Source organism: Podarcis pityusensis (genome assembly GCF_964106645.2).
Source record: "Podarcis pityusensis genome assembly, chromosome: 5".
NCBI classification, from domain to species: domain Eukaryota; kingdom Metazoa; phylum Chordata; class Lepidosauria; order Squamata; family Lacertidae; genus Podarcis; species Podarcis pityusensis.
In genome coordinates this window covers 28,958,500-28,978,466 of record NC_138032.1, presented here as the reverse complement: position 1 = coordinate 28,978,466, position 19,967 = coordinate 28,958,500, and the positions used below count along the sequence as shown (strand labels likewise).

At 43.3% G+C, this 19,967-nt stretch overlaps 1 protein-coding gene and 1 long non-coding RNA gene across 2 annotated transcripts in view; one reads left to right on the top strand and one right to left on the bottom strand.

Annotated features, from left to right (window-relative positions):
- The window catches only part of IRS1 (insulin receptor substrate 1), a 53,345-nt gene that overhangs the window by 14,689 nt on the left and 18,689 nt on the right, over positions 1-19,967 (bottom strand).
- LOC308477922 lies at positions 13,152-14,807 on the top strand. Its single transcript, XR_013986752.1, has 2 exons — positions 13,152-13,927; positions 14,036-14,807. It is a non-coding gene; the product is annotated as an uncharacterized lncRNA (long non-coding RNA).

The following is a 19,967-nucleotide window of genomic DNA, read 5'->3' as shown; positions in this document are numbered from 1 at the left end:
CACCAGGATAACATAAAAAACTCAAAAAGTTCCCATACCAGCTCCACTTATAGGCTGGCTGAGTAGCACTGCAACTGCTCCCAAGTCACGACGACTAATGCAGAGACAAGGTGTTGAAAAGCTATTGTCTGAGCACATAAGTCAGCACTCACACGTCTCTTAACAAAGTACCTTGGAAATTGCAAACCCTTTCCATCTCAACTAGCCTCACAGCTTCAGTCCTAATGTCTGAGGAGTTGTACATTTTACTGTTCATATTTTTCTTCCATTCCTTTTAAAACGGTACATTGTAACCAGGACATTTGTAATATTACAAACCACGGTCTCTCATATGCAGCCAAAACGTCCCATAACATTAGAAGACATTGAAGTGCTCAAGATTAAAAACTAATAGAAAACAGCTGCCCTTTCCTTTCCCTATTGTTTATGTTTCTTCTGAGGCCTCCACTTTGTAAAATATTCCCTATACAGATCAAAACATGCTGTGCCTGGATAACTGCTAAACAATGACGCTGCTTTTAAAACACTGCCAGTTTAGCAATACAACTGAAGCCATATTTATGAGTATGACCTCAATTGACATTAATGCAATTTAGTGATAAATAAATTATGATCGCTTGCAGAAAACTCTGAAAGCATACACAAACCAGAACCTACAGCTCACATTTTTTGCTATTTTGGTGGTCTGAGCAATAAAAAATACACTCTGCTTAGTGATCGCAGACTATAGCTAATAGGTATGCTTTTATTTCATCAATGTTGCACCAGAACAAGACTTTATAGCTGCTCAGGTGAATGTTCATTGCACCATGCAAAGGCATACTTCTGCTACTCAGCCACTCAATTCTTTCCCTGGAAAACTCAGGACACCAAAATAGATGCAAAACATCAACAATGCTTCCTAAACTACACACTTGGAAATAACTTGTTTTCAAATTGATAGAAAATGCATTTACCATATCGTCCAAATTTGTGTGCAGAAATCAATGGCATCCATATTTAGTAACTAATATTGTCTCAGAGTTGCATCCAATTGTGTCTCTCTACTGAAAAAAAGGCTCCTGGATTCAGTGGAGGCTCTTGTAAGCGGGAAGGCATGGAAGGAGGAGATTTTCAGTAGTTCACCCTTGCCTCTGCTGCTCCCTGCATTGCTACCTCCCATGGCATCTGAAAGAGTCCTCCCAGTCTCCAGTCCGGCTTGGAGGTCTAAAGCAGACATCCACAATAGAGTCACAACTGTTTCTCTCTCCTGTAATGTTTACTCATATGCTCTCACTCTGCCTTACATGTTCCAGGTCATGAATCAGAAGGAAAGCATGGTGCCGAGTGGGTTTTTATAAGACTTGCTAACTTCTCTGTTAAATTGTGAATCTTTGCACTGGTGGAAGACAACACACCTCCTTGGGCAGCTTGGTACCTCCAAACACAGCTGCCTCTGTCCCCCTCAGTCAGGAGTCACATACCACTTGAATAAAGCAGTAGCAAGGGTCGAGTAGGAAGAGTTAACTACCGTATTTTTCCGTGTATAAGACACATTTTCCCCCAAAAAATAATGTCAAAAATTAGGGGGCATCTTATAGACGGATACACCCCCCACCCCATTTTCTTAAGTCTGAGTCCACAAAAATATGGGGTGTCTTATACATTAGGGTGTCTTATAGACGGGAAAATACGGTAATGTCTACTAGGAAGTAGACTCTTCCTAGTTTTATTTGCCCTGTGATTGAAATGGTTTTATCTGTTTTTATGATTGTCTATTTTGTCCTTTATGGTGAAGGGGGGTTAAGAACTCATATATAAATACAAAGTAGGCAAACTAATCAACCAATAAATAATTTAATTTAAATAAGTGAAGGTACTACCAGAGTATTGGGTTTTCATATTTCCAGCTTAAACTTCTGACTTAGAGCTAGTCACGACTTAGAACCCAGGAGTATGAATGGACTTAAATCAATCCACCATTTATAATGTGGTGTAACATTTGTATAACGGGGAATAACTTGTTACTGGCTTTGACTTTGAAAAGAATTTATCTGCTCTTTGGATTAAGTTACACTGAAGGGGCCCCAGCCTGTCCCACATCAAGTTCTCCATTGCCTGGCCCCAGGCCAACTTCAGAAAGTGACTCACTTAGTCCTATGTGTGATAGCAATTTTATTTTTGAACTGCTAGTGTTAAATGCAGCACATATGTAAATAAAGTTAACAGATTTTATTGTTCCAACCATTCAGGTCAAACAACACAAAATTGGAGCATTTAGTACATTTTTGATAGTACTAAATACCGCAATGCGTGCTGCACTCTGAATGCCTGGGTTTTATTTAGTTTTAGGAAATAAAGCCACAAGGCATCTACGTCATTTTCCCCAATGATCGTATGAACATCTACCACCGTATGTGGGTTCCTGTTTCATTTAAAATAAATAATAAGTGTTGTTAACAGTATTTCATTTGGGAAAATAGAAACTCCACTGTAAATGTTTTGGAATAATTAAAATGACGCATAGTATACTGCAAACCCACATCATGAAATGCATTATTAGATAATGCAAATTAATAACTTCTTTGTAAATAAAAGGTGATTACAAGGCAACAGTACTGTAGCATTGCAACATCTCATCTATTACAGTCATACCTCATGTTACGCTTGCTTCATGTTACGTTTTTTCAGGTTGCGTCCCACGGCAACCCGGAAGCACCGGAAAGGGTTACTTCCGGGTTTCGCCGCTCGCACACGCGCACAAGCGCTAAATCACACTTTGTGCATGTGCATAAGCGCCAAATTGCGCCGCGCACCTGCACAGATACGGCACTTCAGGTTGCAGGCTTTTCATGTTGCAAACAGGCCTCCGGAACAGATCCCGTTCGCAACCAGAGGTACCATTGTATATCCCATAGGATGGAGCAACCATGCCTATGCCAGTATTCATAGAAGCTAGCCAAAGAAAAATAAAATAAAACCATAACAAGGCCAAAAATATCAGACATAGTGGTGGAGCACGGCTTTCAGAATGGCTGCCCCATTCTGTGGAATAGCATTCCTGTTGAGATACAACAGACACCCACTATCTGAACATTACAGAAACAATTGAGGACATTTTTGTTTCAACAAGTTTTTGCAAATGGATGAAAAGGTCTCTCTGCCTTAGGTATGCATTTTGCATTGTTATATGACCTATTTTCAGTTGTGGGGCATTGTGCGTGTTCTAGGTGCCATACAGGAATGCCATGCAGACACATTTTCTGCCTGGAGGACTTTATACTGGCAACATGCAACACCAAAATGGAGGTGGTGAAGAGTTAGATCAAGAAAAGTCAGGAGCCAGGGAATGACTAAGTATGTTGCGGCTACCAGACATGGCCAAACTGGGCCCTCCAGCTGTTTTGGGACTATAGTTCCCATCATCCCTGACCACTGGCCCTGTTAGCTAGGGATGATGGGAGCTGTAGTCCCAAAACAGCTGGAGGGCCAAGTTTGGCCATGCCTGGGCTAGACCAAGTTCCCTACACAGACACTGGAAAATATGTGCTGGGTCTTTCTCAATGACAGCTTAAAAATTCAATTAGTCTTATTCCACAAAAGGAGTACATATACCATTAAGGCCTATGCGAGTAATATGACTGACCAAAAACTAAACATAAGCTTTCCCCAATTCAGTCACTCCAATTTCTTCCTGTCTCATTCAAATCAAGCCAGCTAAGCTCAACCAATGGAGCTAGTACTGTTAAGAATTAAGAGTGTTACCTGGTCAAGCAAAATGACCTAAATAATCAGTTGACTCCTGGAAAGTATTCAGTCGCCAGGCTTGCAACAAGGTCAGTGTAACTCAGGACAATTTTGAGTAATTGCCAGCTAAGAGTACACCAGCAGTGGAGATAGCATTGTTCAACGAGATCCTTGGCCAGAGACAAATCCTACAAGGATCCTAATTTGAAACAGATAAGCTGACTTTCAGAATAGCTTCTCAGCACCCCAAGTGATAGAATACTTAAAGCAGGAAATGGAAGAGTGAACTGAAAGCTTTTATGAATGCAGCAGATTTTTGCACTGGGTACACTGGAACATTAAATAATAATAAAAGATGATGTAAGAGGCTGGTTTCAGAGATATAACCCCAGTTCATGAATTAACTCGGGGGTGAAACTGCAATATTATGGTAGAAGAGCAATGCAAGGCCCCTACCCTAGCTGCAGACCTCACCACCCACCACCCCTAAGTGCCCTGTAAGGCAGAACTGCCAGGGGAAGATGACTCAAAGAGAGCCTCTCAACGGTGGGTTCTCATGAAGAACGCCTTGTAAGCAGTGAGGGTTGCAGAAGGGACAGACTTGCACTATTCCCCCACATCCTTGCTGAGTGCTTCCACCAGCAGGTAAAGTAATCCAAACTGCTTGCTGACTTTGCCCAGAGCTGCTGCTGCATCACCAGTCCAGATACTTCAGAAAATGGGCAGCAGGTAGATTGGGTCTGATTCCTGTGTCAGCTTTAGGCCATCGCTGGCTATACAGGTGCCGGCTCCAAGGGGCCGAGACTCTTTGAGTCCCATCAGTATTACTTGGAGGGGGCCATCCTCCCATTGTTAAAGCCAAAGGTGGAGTTGGGTGCAGAGCGACGTCAGGACATCACGCTGGGGCCCCTCAATGTTCTTCAGAAGATGGTGCCTGTGGCTGGCTGTGAGATCAGCTTGGGATCCAGCAGATCCCAGGCTGGCTCTGCCCAACCTTTGGAACACTGCTTTGGGGGCCTTCTGTTGGGCTCTTTTGATAGAAATACCACCGGCAGGCCTTCTGCCCACCCGTTTGGAAGGTGGAGGTCAGCACTTGCAGAATGATGCAAGTGTCATTTTGTTGGCAGTGGGGTGTCAGTTTAGCAAGCAGAAGTGAACAGAGAGATTCAAACCCCCCCACAGCCTGGCATAAGGAGGTCTTGGACCGCAGCCTGAATGTGCAAGTCAGGGTGTAGTAATCAAGGGGGTTGTTACTTAGAAAACTCCACTGTCTGTCATTACTGGAGGAAGGTACATCCATATTGACAGTCAACATCAGCACAGAGAGCCTCAGGGAAAATCTGCTGCAGACACAACGCTACACCGTATTTTAAAATAAACTATGCTGCTCCACAATGCTCAATTTCACCTGCTTGGCTCTTTTGCCATTCCTGGCTTTGCCACGCTGGGAGGCAAAAACCAGGAAGTTGGATTAGCATTCTATATCAATCAGTGCTCACAGTTTGTTTGTTTTCAAACCATGATCAGAAGTCAAGGTTTGTTCTTATCTCTCATGGTTTGTTTGGTGGAAACAACCCACGAGAGCTTGCTTCTTCCCAATGTGGTAAAGGTAGGAGCAAACTGGACCGTAGTGAGAAGCATGCACCAGAATGCTGCTCATTCATGTTAAACCATAGTTTAATTTAATCTATGGTTTAATGTAGCATGCCAAACAAGCTGCATACCAATATTAAACAGCACTATGCTTCCCAACAATGAGGGTGGCTGTCCTCTGAAATTTTGAAAGAATGTGCCACGATTTTACAGGCATCAACACTGTTGCTGCATAAATGCATACTTCTATTCAGCTAATCCCCCTTGCCCCCAGGGAGGAGAAAAATACAAAATTCCCACAATCAAATCAAACCTCCTTCCCACAGGGCTCACTTAGGCAGTTCTTCACTCCAGGTCCTTAACAGGACAACTTAAGCTCCTTTATGCTTAATATAGGGTTTGTTACCAGGGCTAATCAAAGTCTCTCGCCCCCTCCCCAAAATGCAAGACATCTTAAAAACCACACACAACTGGAACTTACACCTACCAACACTGAATAAAATTGCTTTTGCACACTAGTTTTAGCATCTGCAAACATGGTGCTGTTCACAAAAAGAATGAAGAGAATTTGCCAACCTAAATGATACCAATTGGCTATTTTTGAGAACCTAGACCATGGGGCAGCTGGTAAATGTCTTGTAACATTAACCACAGAAGAGCAGCTGTGGTAAATCAAGTTCGGAAACTTTGCTGTACTTGCTATATTACAATGTATTTTGGTATGTACTCTCCACTGAACAGAGATATCAAGCCAGTTGCGTATTCCAATGAAAGTTTAATGGACAGATAAAAATGGGTAGGTGGGGAAACTATTATTTCGCTTTCCAATAAGACTACACGCATCCAATCAGAAAACTCTTTCCCCACAGCATCAGTTTCTGCATTCTCTCTCACGTGAATTTGTAGAGCGCATGCAGCTACAAGGTGGTTCCTTCCCACACTGCTCTAGAGACATGGGAAGCCATGTGGAAGTATTCTACACCAGCAATGCTGGAAAGTACAGGGTCTTTCCATGTGGGTCAAGGGCTGCTCACATTACCTGTCTGGCAAAGAAAGGAGCCACGTTTGCAGCATTTTCCATGCTGCAAACATACTGCAAGAAGCAGTCCTGGTAAAAACAAACCATTTATTGGGGGGGGGGGAGCAAGAGTCACTAAAATATGGCACAATATGTCACCCTTCTTTCAACTGCTGTAAAAATATGATACCATCTGCATCAATTAGTATTGGAGATTTAACCGTCATGCAAAGAATAAACCAAATGATTGTATGTGACTGGGTAGTAATACATCAAATTAACACTACTCAAGCCTGATGAAAATTTGATACCTGCATCCCATAACATTTTAGATAGGCTAAAAACCTCTTTCTGTAGGCCAAAGGACAAAGCATGAGACCATGAAAAGCAGGCAGTAGATCAATTACTGATTGTGGCTCTCTTGTTGGACATTCTGCAAAAAATACACATATGCAAAAGCGGCTTCTCTATACAAAAGAAAACAACTAAGCATTGCAACACCTTGCTTAAATTCAGGAAGGTGTGTGCTTTTTTTACGTAAGCTTCACATATACAATCTGAAGTACAGTGGTACCTCGGGTTACATACGCTTCAGGTTATATACACTTTAGGTTACAGACTCCGCTAATCCAGAAACAGTACCTCGGGTTAAGAACTTTGCTTCAGGATGAGAACAGAAATTGTGCTCCGGCGGCGTAGCAGCAGCGGGAGGCCCCATTAGCTAAAGAGGTGCTTCAGGTTAAGAAGAGTTTCAGATTAAGAACGGACCTCCAGAATGAATTAAGTACTTAACCCGAGGTACCACTGTACCCAATATCACCCGTACTCCTAGAATGTCTGCATCATAGGTATTAGTCTAGAAACATAGTGTTGATCTGAACTTACGTACAGAATGAAAAGTGTGCCCCCAGGATCCAAGTAGAATTGCCATTATTTTGTTTTTTGGGATAAAAGTCCTTGGTTTTAAGGCCTTTTCCTATCTTAAGAAGCGAACTGCCACTCTCTGAAAAACTAACAGAGGCATAATAAGTATGGTTAGAATACACAGATATTAAAATGCACTAGAAATTAACGTGCATAAGAGGGGGAAACCTTTGGAAAGAAACAGTGCAATGTAACACCGCAATAGAAGACTCCTCTGTATAGTTATATGTGCCCATTTCAGCCAACCAGCAAGGGCTGCTGAAGTCTCCCTCAGTAGCTGCAGGAAAGCCGATACTGCTAAGTTTCACTGCTGACTGTTTATGTAAACCTAAACTTAGAAAACAAACTGAGGATCATCATCAAGAAGGGTAAAAAGGCAAACGAGTACAAGTATGAAAGTACAAAAGGAGTAGCTGTTGATGCGGCAGGATACATTCACTTGAGCATGGTGATTCTACCTCTAATTTTACTGATTTATTAGATTTCTTACCCCCACTTCACCATATGGTCTCAGGGCAGGTTCCAACCATTTAAAAGTGAGCTATCAAAAGCCGTTAAAACAAATTACAGTCAAAATAACAAGGCTGGTCCTATAACAGATATATCGGAAGTCCAACGCCAGGGTAAAGAGGTGTCTCTTCACCTATTAGGACTCTTGTTATAGCGAGTTTGACATTACCCATGAATTCAATATGCAGAGTAACAGACATTTCTCCTTTGTGTACCACAGCATGTCTAGAGACAAGGACAGGAATATTCCATTTGGTTCCAGCTTGGCGGCAGCATAACCAACTTCCAATGTAGCTGGAAGTAAAACTTCAGAAATTCAGAAAGCAGAGCAGCCTCCCTCCCTGCAAATGCCAGCACAGGGCTAAGGACACAGCTTGCCCTGAGGAGAAGACAGAGATTAGAAATGACAATTTGGTGAGCTACCCACATCTAGCTCCTAGTATTCCAATCCAAAGCTGCTTTTCCTTCCCCCAACCATCACCACAGGGCAACTCAAGAATCATTTTCCCCTGAGGAAAGGAGATCTACTAAAAAAAATAAAAAAAAAATCCTTCCAGCTTGTGTTTTGTTCATTTTTATAATGTTGTTTTATATCATTTTAACTGATGCTTATTTAAATGTTTTTATATAAACTGTTTGGTGAGGTGTGCATGAAAAGTGATAAATATATCAACTAAATAAATAAACTGGATATATGTATTCCTCCTTATATATCCCATACATTTGCAATAAATACTTCATCTCAAATCAAGAGATACATGACTCACATTGCAGAAAGTCTCCTCGGGGCTCAAAAAGTCAATATCCATTACTGCTCACTACTAGCAAAAAATGGTTCATACAATCAGATTTTTCATGTCAAAGAAATGTATCTATGCAGTGAAAGCTTTGCAAACACAGAAGCAGTCCTTAAACATTATTAGGAAGCCATCATGTCTAAATTTTTTAGAGAAACCAAAATCCAACAACTAACCCAAGGGTTTAGCAAGTTTCCATATTTGCACACAAACCTTTTCTAGAAGTAGAGAGTTTGCTATGACAATGCAAGTTTGTGAAACTGCCAAATGCCACGCTCTTATATTAAAGGAATATCTTAGGCTATAACATCCAATTGATCATCAAGATCAGATCAAAAGATCTGTGTACACAATGAATTATATTTTGTGGGAATTGAGCAGTGTAACTAGTAATTTGCTCATTTCCCTCCTGCTACCTGTTTAAGGGGCCCCTATGATATTACCTGCTAGTTAATCTACAATTCTGACCATACAATGTAGCTATATGACCACCAGTGGCAGTAACAGAATTAATAGTTAGAAGCTTCGGATGATGTGCTAATGAAATTATGCCTGCAGTTTTCACATTATCATTATCCACATAGTTGAGCTTTACAGTTACACTCCAGAGAAAGGTAGGCACATCCCATAGTTATGTGCAGTAAATTCCAAGGATTTTAATTGGATTTAGGCATGACTAACATTCGCTGGATTACACCCAACCATTCTAATTGAAGAGCCAGGGCCACCAGCAGAATCAAGTGAATAAACCTCTGCAGTTTTACCCTTTTCTCCCCCTCTGAAGCTAGAATCCAATTCAAAACGACAGATAACATCTTCTGTAGATATGAATTTGCAGCGGTACATATAATAAGATGATTAACTTTGAACAAAAATAAAACAACAAAAAAGAACTGGGAGGAAGAGGGGGGAGGAAGCGTAAGCAAAGAATGTTCCTTCAGGGGTGGCATTAATGAGTTGCCTCAAATTGGAATGTGGTCCTTTTGCGTGTGGCCTCTCTGTGCCTAAAGTCATCTTCTTTGGGATTCCCAGGGCAATTTCAAACAGCCTCTGGCATCATGAGTGTATCTGATTTCGGAAATGTGAACCTGCAAGGTTGCAGGGGAGTTGTTGCCCAGTTGCTTTTATGAGCACTCACTTCTGATTGCAGCCTAGCCTAGGAAGAGGACAGCTAGCAGATTTCGGTTATCAGTCCGCAAATAGCCATGCATAAAGAGCTGCAATATTAAATGCAGTTCTACGTTGCTAGCATCATTTAGTGATGGTATTCACCGGTACAGAGCACTAGCACCTCATATTTTTTGCTACCCTTGGCAATCATTTTGCACTAGCGACCACAACATTTGTATTAAGAACACCAGCATATCTTGTTTAAAAAACAAAAAGGCACAGATAATAACTAATAACTTTGGGTAATGTATTCTTGAATACACAGACACTACCCAAAGCTATGCTCCTGTTGATTTTTATTCGTTGCTAAGAAATAGGGCACAGGTAGGAAGGCAGAATATGACATTTGTCCCTTTTGTGCTATATAAATACTTTCCGCCTCATGTTTCTTCTGCCCAGTCTTGACATAATTTGTAATTACAGTGATACCTCAAGTTACAGACGCTTCAGGTTACAGATGCTTCAGGTTACAGACTCCGCTAATCCAGAAATAGTACCTCGGGTTAAGAACTTTGCTTCAGGATGAGAACAGAAATTGTGTGCCAGCAGCAGGAGGCCCCATTAGGTAAAGTGGTACTTCAGGTAAAGAACAGTTTCAGGTTAAGAACGGACCTCCGGAACGAATTAAGTTCTTAACCCGAGGTACCACTGTACCACTAATTGCCTCCTCCCCAAGTTCTCTGAGCATGCCAAGAGTCCTTGGAGACAGGGGTGATAATGGGGGCATTCTGCTACTCAAGCATCCACCCACAAAGGGCTCAGCTGGAAGGAAAAGTGCTCTCTGGCCCTTTTTTCTTTGATTCAGCCAAAGAAGGAAAGGGCTGCAGGGAGCTTCCCTTCCCTTGGCTAAATGAACACTCAAGCTCTAATTGGCAGTTGCCCTGAGACAGCAGAAGCAAGGGGAAAGGACACACTGGCCCTATCCATTTGCCAAAACGAGCAACAGAGGCATGAAAACCACCAAGGGAATATCAGCCTGATCTGGGTACAAATGTCTGCTTATAGCTTGCCATTTCATTCAGGTCTTGAATAACTGATCTCTTTCCTTTCCCATTTTCTTCCACTCCTCCTTCCCCTTGTGTGCATCTTGCCTGTCCCGTTCATAAACCTCACACCTCTTTCTCTTTTTTTAATTGATGTGACACACATAGAAAATAAATTTGTGATTCATTGCACTGTTAAGTGGCAAATCATTCACTATAAGGCCTATAGAGGATCTGGAATTCCTTGGGACTTTGAAGTTGTAGGATGGCTCATCTAGAGTTTCCTAAGGGAAGGTGTAAGAAGGCCTCAACTGTTTTCACCAAAGAGGGAAATTCCACATGCAGACACAAAAAACCCCCAAAGGGTATGTAATAATAAACAAGCAGAAACCTTCTAAATAGTTTGATACCAGGTAGTTTTCCCAGGTTTACTTATTTTTTTTTTAAAAATCAAAACTTTTTTTTTTTTTGAGGCGGGAAAGGCACAGAATGCTTTCAACTAACTTTTAATCAGAGCAGACCCACTAAAATTTAAAAAATAAAATAAAATAACTCAAGTAGGTCCATTAATTTCAACAAGTCTGCTTTGAGAAAAACTTAGTGAAAAAATTGCATTCGGCCTTGATTGTTTCCTAGCGCTCTTGAGTTCCAGTTGACAACCACGACCTCCAACAGGACCAATTTCAGCTTAATGCTCTAAGGAAAGAAACAAATAAGTTATGAGCCAAAGTTAAATATTTGGGTGCGGACAGACTGGAATTATCACGAAGTTCTGAATATTATCTTATACCATCTAGGAAACAGAAGAAGCTTTCTTAGAATTACGGAGTTAGAAGTGACCACAAGAAGCATCTCGTCCAATCCCCCTACAATGCAGGAATCTTTTTCTCTGTGTGGGGCTCAAACCAACAACCATGAAATTAAGAGCCTCATGCTCCACCAACTGAACTATCCCAGTTAGCCTTATACAGAGTCAGGGCACTGCTCCACCTAGCTCAGTATTTTCTATACAGATTGGAAGTGGCTCTCCACAATTTTGGCAGGGGTTTCTCTCAGCCCTACCTGGAGATGCCAGGGATGGAAACTGGGTACTTCTACACGCAAACTATGTGCTCTGCCACCAAGCAACAACCATTAACTATAGGTTTATGCCTCTCACAGTCAGGATCAATCAGCTCAGACAGGAACTGGGATGATTCAATTGCAGAGTGTGGACTCTGTTTATGGACTGCATGGTTAAAGCAGCTATACTTTGTCACTTGGCAATATTTTCACCTCTGTGGGTCAACCCCAGTTTATACTGGTGTGTTCCAAGGATAAAACGAGAACATTTTTTTTCACTGCTAGAGCCAAAAACTATGAAAGAGGGGTGTCTTTGAGCATATGCAGAGTACATTTTCCACCCCAGACCAGGTCCACCTAGGCCTGCCGTTAGTATTTTACAGTGCGGCTGAAGTGATTTAAGTCTCAGCAGTGCACATTCGGGAAATTGTTACACTTTTCCAGTTGACTCCTACTTCTTGTGGTGAATTTGAACAAATCGGGAAAGAACAAAAATGCGTAGGAGGGCCTAAGCTGTGAATTCTTCACTTTGACAGCTAACTACCTTTAAAGAAGACTCTGGTCTCTTGGAAAATCACTTGCTCCTGCAAACATTCCAAAACAATAACTGCAGTTGTGGTTATGGTATATAAGCAGACCCACAATGGAAGAACACGTCCACATATTGGTTTCTTACTTAGGTAGCAGTCCCTCTAACATGCCCACTTTCTAAAAAGTAAGAGGGGGTGAGGCCTGATGGAGAGAACTCTTGTGATAATAACCAATATTTCTTTCCCTGACTCCAAACCCTCCCTCACTTCTAAATATGCAATTCCTTAAGTTTCTTAGGCAATAATCTTCTGCAAAACAAGTGGTTTATTTATTTACATTTCATTGCAGACATAACAGAAATGAATTCAAAATGCTGTATTTTGAAATAGGTGCTGTATATGTGAAATAGGTGCTCCATATGTATACCTTTGTCCAAAAGCTAAGCTATGCACGTTTCTCTCTGTAGCTCAGCAAAAGCCTCTCCTATAGAGACATCACTGATCTACATACACCTGCAATGAAAAGGGCAAGAGGTGCTGGGGTAGAGGATATATGTATGTGGGTTATTTCGATAGAAATGTTTCATTTAGGGCCAACTCTTCATTTGTTACAAATCACACTTAACAAACACATGCATCTATATATGCCAGCCTTGCTTTAATAGGAACCATGTGGGGCAGAAGAACATTAATCCTTCAACAGCATCCTTTCCAGACAAGTCAGATTTGCAGTTAAAAGAAAATGCTGTGTGATGCTAGAAAGACCAACATTCAGTAAACAAAGTGAATTCAATGCAGAAACTGAGAGTCTGGGCAGAGCCTGCATGTCCTGATTCCCCATACAGTGGTGCCCCGCAAGACGAACGCCTCGCAAGACGGAAAACCCGCTAGACGAAAGGGTTTTCCGTTTTGGAGGTGCTTCGCAAAACGAATTTCCCTATGGGCTTGCTTCGCAAGACGAAAGCCCATAGGGAAATCTCCGGGACAGCGGGGAAGCGCAGCGCGTCTTCCCCACTGTCCTCGGACCTCCTCCGAAGCCTGGCGGGGGGCGGAGAGACCTCCTCCCGCCGCCAGGCTTCGGAAGGCTGCTCTAAAGCCTGGCAGGGGGGCGGAGAGGTTTTTTAAAAACCCCGGGACAGCGGAGGACTTCTCCGCTGTCCGGGGCGATTTTAAAATGCTGGCGGGCGGCAGTGAAGGCTTCGCTGCTGCCTGCCAGCATTTTAAAATCGCCCCGGACAGCAGAGAAGTCCCCCACTGTCCCGAGGTTTTTTAAAATGCTGGCATCTTCCCCGCTGTCCCCGGACCTCTTTTGAAGCAAGGGGCGGCAACGCGGAGAAGCGATCTTCTCCCCTCCGCCCCTTGCTTCAAAAGAGGGGACAGAGGGGAAGGCGCGCGTCTTCCCCTTTCTCCCCGGACCCCTTTTGAAGCAAGGGGCGGCAACGCAGAGAAGCAATCTTCTCCCCTCCGCCCCTTGCTTCAAAAGAGGGGACAGAGGGGAAGGCGCGCGTCTTCCCCTTTCTCCCCGGACCCCTTTTGAAGCAAGGGGCGGCAACGCAGAGAAGCGATCTTCTCCCCTCCGCCCCTTGCTTCAAAAGAGGGGACAGAGGGGAAGGCGTGCGTCTTCCCCTCTGCCCCTCGGAGATTGCGGGGCAGGCAACGGGGAGAAGCAATCTTCTCCCCGCTGCCCCTTGCTTTAAAACAGGTCCGGGGACAGAGGGGAAGGCACGCGTCTTCCCCTTTCTCCCCGGACCCCTTTTGAAGCAAGGGGCGGCAACGCGGAGAAGCGATCTTCTCCCCTCCGCCCCTTGCTTCAAAACAGGTCCGGGAACACCTCCCGCCGCCGCCCGGCTTCGGAAGGCTCCTCCGAAGCCGGGCGGCGGGGCAGGAACACCTTCTGAAGGCCGGCGGGGGGCAAAAGTCTTTGTTCCCCCCTGCCTGCCTTCCCGGGAGAGCGGAGAAACGCAGTGCGTTTCTCCGCTGTCCCGGAAGGCTTTTGAAGGCAGGCAGGGGGGGGGGAGCAAAGACTTTCGCCCCCCGCCCGCCTTCAGAAGAGGTCCTGGACCTCTTCTGAAGGCTGGCGGGGGGGCAAAAGTCTTTGTCCCCCCTGCCTGCCTTCCCAGGGGCTTTTAAATCGCCCCGGACAGCGAGAAGTCCTCCGCTGTCCCGGGGCGATTTTAAAATGCCGCCCGCCAGCATTTTAAGATCGCCCCGGACAGCGGAGAAGTCCTCCGCTGTCCCGGGGTTTTTTAAAATGCTGGGGGTGGGAAGAAAAGCCCTTGTTCCCCCCCCCCCCCAGCCTTCAGAAGAGGTCGGGGGACAGACTGTCCCCGGACCTGGTCTGAAGTCGGTTTCCATAGGAACGCATTAATTGATTTTCAATGCATTCCTATGGGAAACCGTGCATCGCAAGACGAAAAACTCGCAAGACGAAGAGACTTGCGGAACGAATTAATTTCGTCTTGCGAGGCACCACTGTACATCTATTTGTCTCTTTCTGCAAGTCCGCATTCTCCTTCTGTGCCATTTTGCTGCCTATCTTTGTGTCCATGTCTTAATACACACTCACTTGCATTTAGTGGACATCTCGCTAATATACCATAAAACTGCTCCAGCTGCAAATGCAACTCTTGTTTCCTCAACATAATGTTTGTTAGGTTTTCCCTGGCAAATGTCTATGATTCTCACTGTTCTGGCCATGCATATTCTGTAACCACAGCACACTTTTTTGTTGAAGAATTGACAAAAATGCAGCTAACACTCCCCAATGTGTCTGTTGTACGTTGGAACTTAGGCTGCAGTCCTATTGACATGGAACTTGCTCCCAGATAGACATCTCTAGGATTGCACTCTCAGCCTTTCAAATCAGTAATTCTGTATGCCCAAGTTCCCATAAGAATGAAGGAAATGAAGGTTAAAAAAACTGATAAGGGCTGAGCCCTATCTATTCTTGATGGGGAAATACCAAACATTTGTAGAAGCTTAAGAAAAGTAGTTTCCCATTGGTTCTATTAATACGGGAGTCATTCAGTATTTCCAGATCAGCTTAGCATATATACTCTTGTTTGTTATAGAGGTCTATCTAATACAACCTGTTGCACCTACTGAAACGCAGATTCTGCACCTTCCTTTTCTTAGTGAGAGTGCCAACTGAGGAGAAATGGCTCCGTTTGATGGAGGCAAAATGGCTGAACTTGCAAAGAGTGTTTTGGTCTTGTGTTTCTAATTTCTGTTTTCCACAGTACTGCTAATAATAAACGGCCAGATGGCGACTGAAAGGAAGAGTGTGCTATGTGACCTTCACTTGCTAAGGCAGAATGAACTTAAGGGAATCCTGTCATAGAGTGACACAGAGAGATTAGAAGGTGCCAAAATATTTGACACTGCCAGAGTCACATAAGGTGGGGAAGAAAACTACTGCTTCGATCTTGCTCTGTCGAATTGCATTTGTCCCGCCAAGAAAAGAACATATGCCTCAAAGGGTATAAAAATATTAACAGAATCTGTTTTGCATGCTCACAACCAAAACAATAGGTTGCAACACTACCTGCCATTTCTGATCTTTATTTCAGTCCTCTTAGCAGGCCCCATTTCCAATAGGTTTTCTGCAGCAATTGGAGATCTACTTGGATGCCCTTAAAATGAACAGCAGTGCACTCTGCCAGATGATTCCAATGGTAACCTCTATATAGCTGTTGCAATTCTCTAACCACTTACTCTGCTGTAGTATTATTTAAGGAATGGCATAAAGTAATTTGAAGCTTACAAGTAATTTGATGACTACAATCAGATTCTCAGGAAGTGCCAATCTTCTTGAAGTGACAAATTACACACCACTGCCTATCCACTGCCATTCTGCTCCTACTGCAGGGCTACAGCAGGTGCCTCTCACTACCCTACCCAAAGAAGGAGCAAAAGAGACTCCGGAGACTCAAAGCAAGGGGAAGCCAAGCCGCCATCCTCAAATAATTGTTTGCCAAGCTGCCGCAAAGAAAAGACTTGCAGGCGGTTTGTATTCCAATTTAAGCTTTTAGGCAAGTTGCATTTGCACTATCAGTTGCCCGAGGTGAATTGATGTATTTACTGCATTTGTGCAGCTACGCCATAGGACGTGTTCTCTGGGCAACTCACAAAGCAAACAAAAATCAAAAAAATGCACATGCTTTAAAATACAGTGGTACCTCAGGTTATATACGCTTCAGGTTACATACACTTAAGGTTACAGACTCCGCTAACCCAGAAATAGTACCTCAGTTAAGAACTTTGCTTCAGGATGAGAACAGAAATCTCATGGTGGCGGTGCGGTGGCAGCAGCAGGAGGCCCCATTAGCTAAAGTGGTGCTTCAGGTTAAGAACAGTTTCAGGTTAAGAACGGACCTCCGGAACGAATTAAGTTCTTAAGCCGAGGTACCACTGTAATAAAAAACCTTAACAAATCAATTTAAGAAATGGAAGCACAATTATAATTCCGTTCAAAGCTGAGAAGCCCAGATTATTAAACATAATGGTCAAACATTCTTACATGAAATGTGAGTCAGCAATGCCAAACAGGAACTCTTGCGCCTTTCGGGGCTATGTTCTATCTCCCATGCCAGAGGCACTATGTCTTACAATACAAGTTGCTGGGAATCACAGGCGGGAAGAGTGCTGTTACACTCAGGTCCCACTTGCAGGCTTAGCATAAGCATCTGCTTGGCAACTGTGAGAACAGGATGCTGGACTAGATGGGTCTCTGGCCTAATCCAGCAGGGCTCTGTTTATGGCCTTAAGTTCTCTTCCACCCTAGGATAAGCAGGCAGGCAAACGGCAGCAGGATATTGATTGTTGCTAACCTGTAGTCAGGAGAGCTTGTATTCCTACGGTGGCCTGGGAATAACCAAAAGACAGTCAACAAGGGGGTAGTGGGAATGGTTGAAGAGCCATGGAATTTCCTCAGTCAAAAAAAAGGAGCTGTTACTTCACAGGATCTTGATCGTGTAAACATAACCCACGTAATGTCCCAAAATGTACTTTGAAGAGTGTGACTTGTGCCAATCCAGCAGAATCAATGACTATTAATGTGCTTTCAATCGCACACCATTAGGTCAAATGCAATTTCATTGCAGCTGAAGGTGTACAGATTGTGGCCTTGTAAAAGCTTTCTAAAACCCTGTCTTCTGATTCAAATATAAGAAGCCATCTAAAGCACCACCTTAGGAGGTACATAAGCAAGTCTAATACAGGGGGAACTGCAAATTCTACAACAGGAAACCAACTAATTAGCATCTGATCCACACTTTATGAAACGTACACCCCCACCACATTCATACTTCTGTCCTCAAACCTAAATGCAGTTGCCGTGACCTGAATCAGTAAGAGGTAATTAATGTCATGAGAGCGCTACAAAAACAGAATAAAACTTGATGAGCTACTTTAGCAAAAAAACAAACAAACAAACAAACAAAAAAACCCAAAACAGTAAACAACTGCATCAAAACAAAGCCAAGGTCCTGTCAATCTTTAAGAGCATGATTTTTTGAAAAATGTGGAACATCTAAGAGTATTAGTATAATTAGACACTTAGTCACAGAATACTGTTTCTCTCTATTGAATAATAATGTAATCGCAGCAATTACATTCTGGGGTGCAGCAATGCAATCCTAGATTTGCATGAAGTCAGGAGGAAGTGAAGACCACCACCAGCAGCAGCAGTCACAGCACAGGAGCAAGAAGGAAGGAACACTGAGAAGGGGAAAGTGGTGGTTTAAAACAATGGCAGAAGTTTGAGTAAAGCAGCGATGGAGGAAACTTGAGAGGAAAATGGTGGTTTTAAACAACGGAAGGATTGAGTACAGTACTATGGAATTTTTGAGGACTCCATATCCTTTATCTTGCTCACCTGTAGCAACTGCAGGGTGAAAGAGGGAGAAGTTTGAGTGTTGCAAGAAGGTAGGAAAGACTTTAAAACAATGGCAGAGACTTAAGTAAAACAAGGATATAAAGTCACTGGGAGTGGGGAAAGTGGCCATTTTTAAACAAACAATCACAGGTCTCAACTTCTCTTATAACATGCATGTTCCCATAGGCTTGAAATATTCCATTAGTTACCCATGCATTGCTCAGTCTTTTCATGCTACAGAGCAGCAGTCATCAACCTCTTCAAATTCAGAATCACCTTTATGTCAAACATGCATCTGGGGACCTATTTCTTCTTCTTTTTTACTCTATATGTTTTCATGGCAACAGTGCTCCAGTTGCGACCCACCTCACTTCAAGCCATGTTATGGTAGAAGGTCAAATATTTTAGAATTTGCTACTGTAGTATCTCTGTTCCTGCATAACACTAAATACCATTGCTACTGCCTGTCTCTGTTAAATGTTAACCAGGATGTTAAAACTCCGGAGCTGGCTTGGCAAAGGATAATAAAAGATGGGATAACTCAACAGGATGGTTGCCAACGTTAGAAAAATAGCGTAGGAGTGATAATTGCACAGCACCATTGGCAGCCATCAATAAAAAATACTAGCAGGACACTGATTTGTGTGATCCTGGTTATGCACCTTAGCTCTAAATATCCCCCCTTCCCTAAATAAAAAAGACAGACTGAAGTTGGTTTACAATGTCATATCATAGTGGACTTCCGGGGTGGCGCCATCGGCAATGGCGGACTCCCTCTGAACTGGAGGGACTAGCTCCGCGCGAAACGGGTCTTTTCCGCTACGGCGAAGCGGGGACCCTTTTAAAAATCACAGGCGGATGAAGCCTGTGACCATGGGACTCGGCGGGCACCATTAGCGCCCCCCAAACCCGCAAAGGAACCCACTAACGGGCTCCGAAGCGAAGAGGGGGAAGTGGTGCGGTGCTGTGAGTCAACTGCTATTTCCGTGGAGTGAAGCCGCATAGCTGTTGCCAGAGAGCGCTGCCTTTTTCCTGGGACAATTTGGCTTCTAAAATAAGCACCCGTGAGTACTTAAACTTTGAACAATTGGACTTTAAATAAGGACTTGCGAGCAGAAAGGAATTGGATTTAAAAATTTACTTCAATTTGGTACTGAAATGGGAAGGTCTAAACAGGAAGTCAGCCTTCTGTTTCTTTGTAGGCAGAACAAAGCAAAGACAACGTAAACTAGAGCTCAGAAAATCGCTTCTAAAGGATCAGCTTTCATCATTTAAAATCCTCGAACCCCCCTTCGGCAGCAGGAGAAGAAGGGGGATCTTTTTTGGACTGTTTAAATTTGCAGAAGTGAGTTTAAAGTAAAGTAACTTTCCACCATCCTGATCCTGGAGCGGGGTGTCAGGACTGACGTTTGAAGCTCATTGACCAGAGACAAACGTTTTTTGACAGATAGCTAAAAGAAGAGAAACATAGTGATTCCACTGTTTCCTTTCGCATTTTAAAGGAACAAATATTGACAAAATATCTCAAAAAAGAAACTTTGTTGCAAGAACAATTAGAAGTTTTCCCCCTAGAGGGAGACTGGGAAACTGTAACTAATTCCAGGGAGCTTGCAGCTGTCACAGATTACAATTGTGGGAAAAGGCTTGTGACCTTGTAGGACAATGTATTCAGAAGCTCTGTTGTGTGCTCTCTGTAAAATAAATACTCTACTGGAACAGTTAACTGAGAAGACGGATTTGATGACTAATGCGGCCAGAATTTTTGAACAGGTAGTGGGA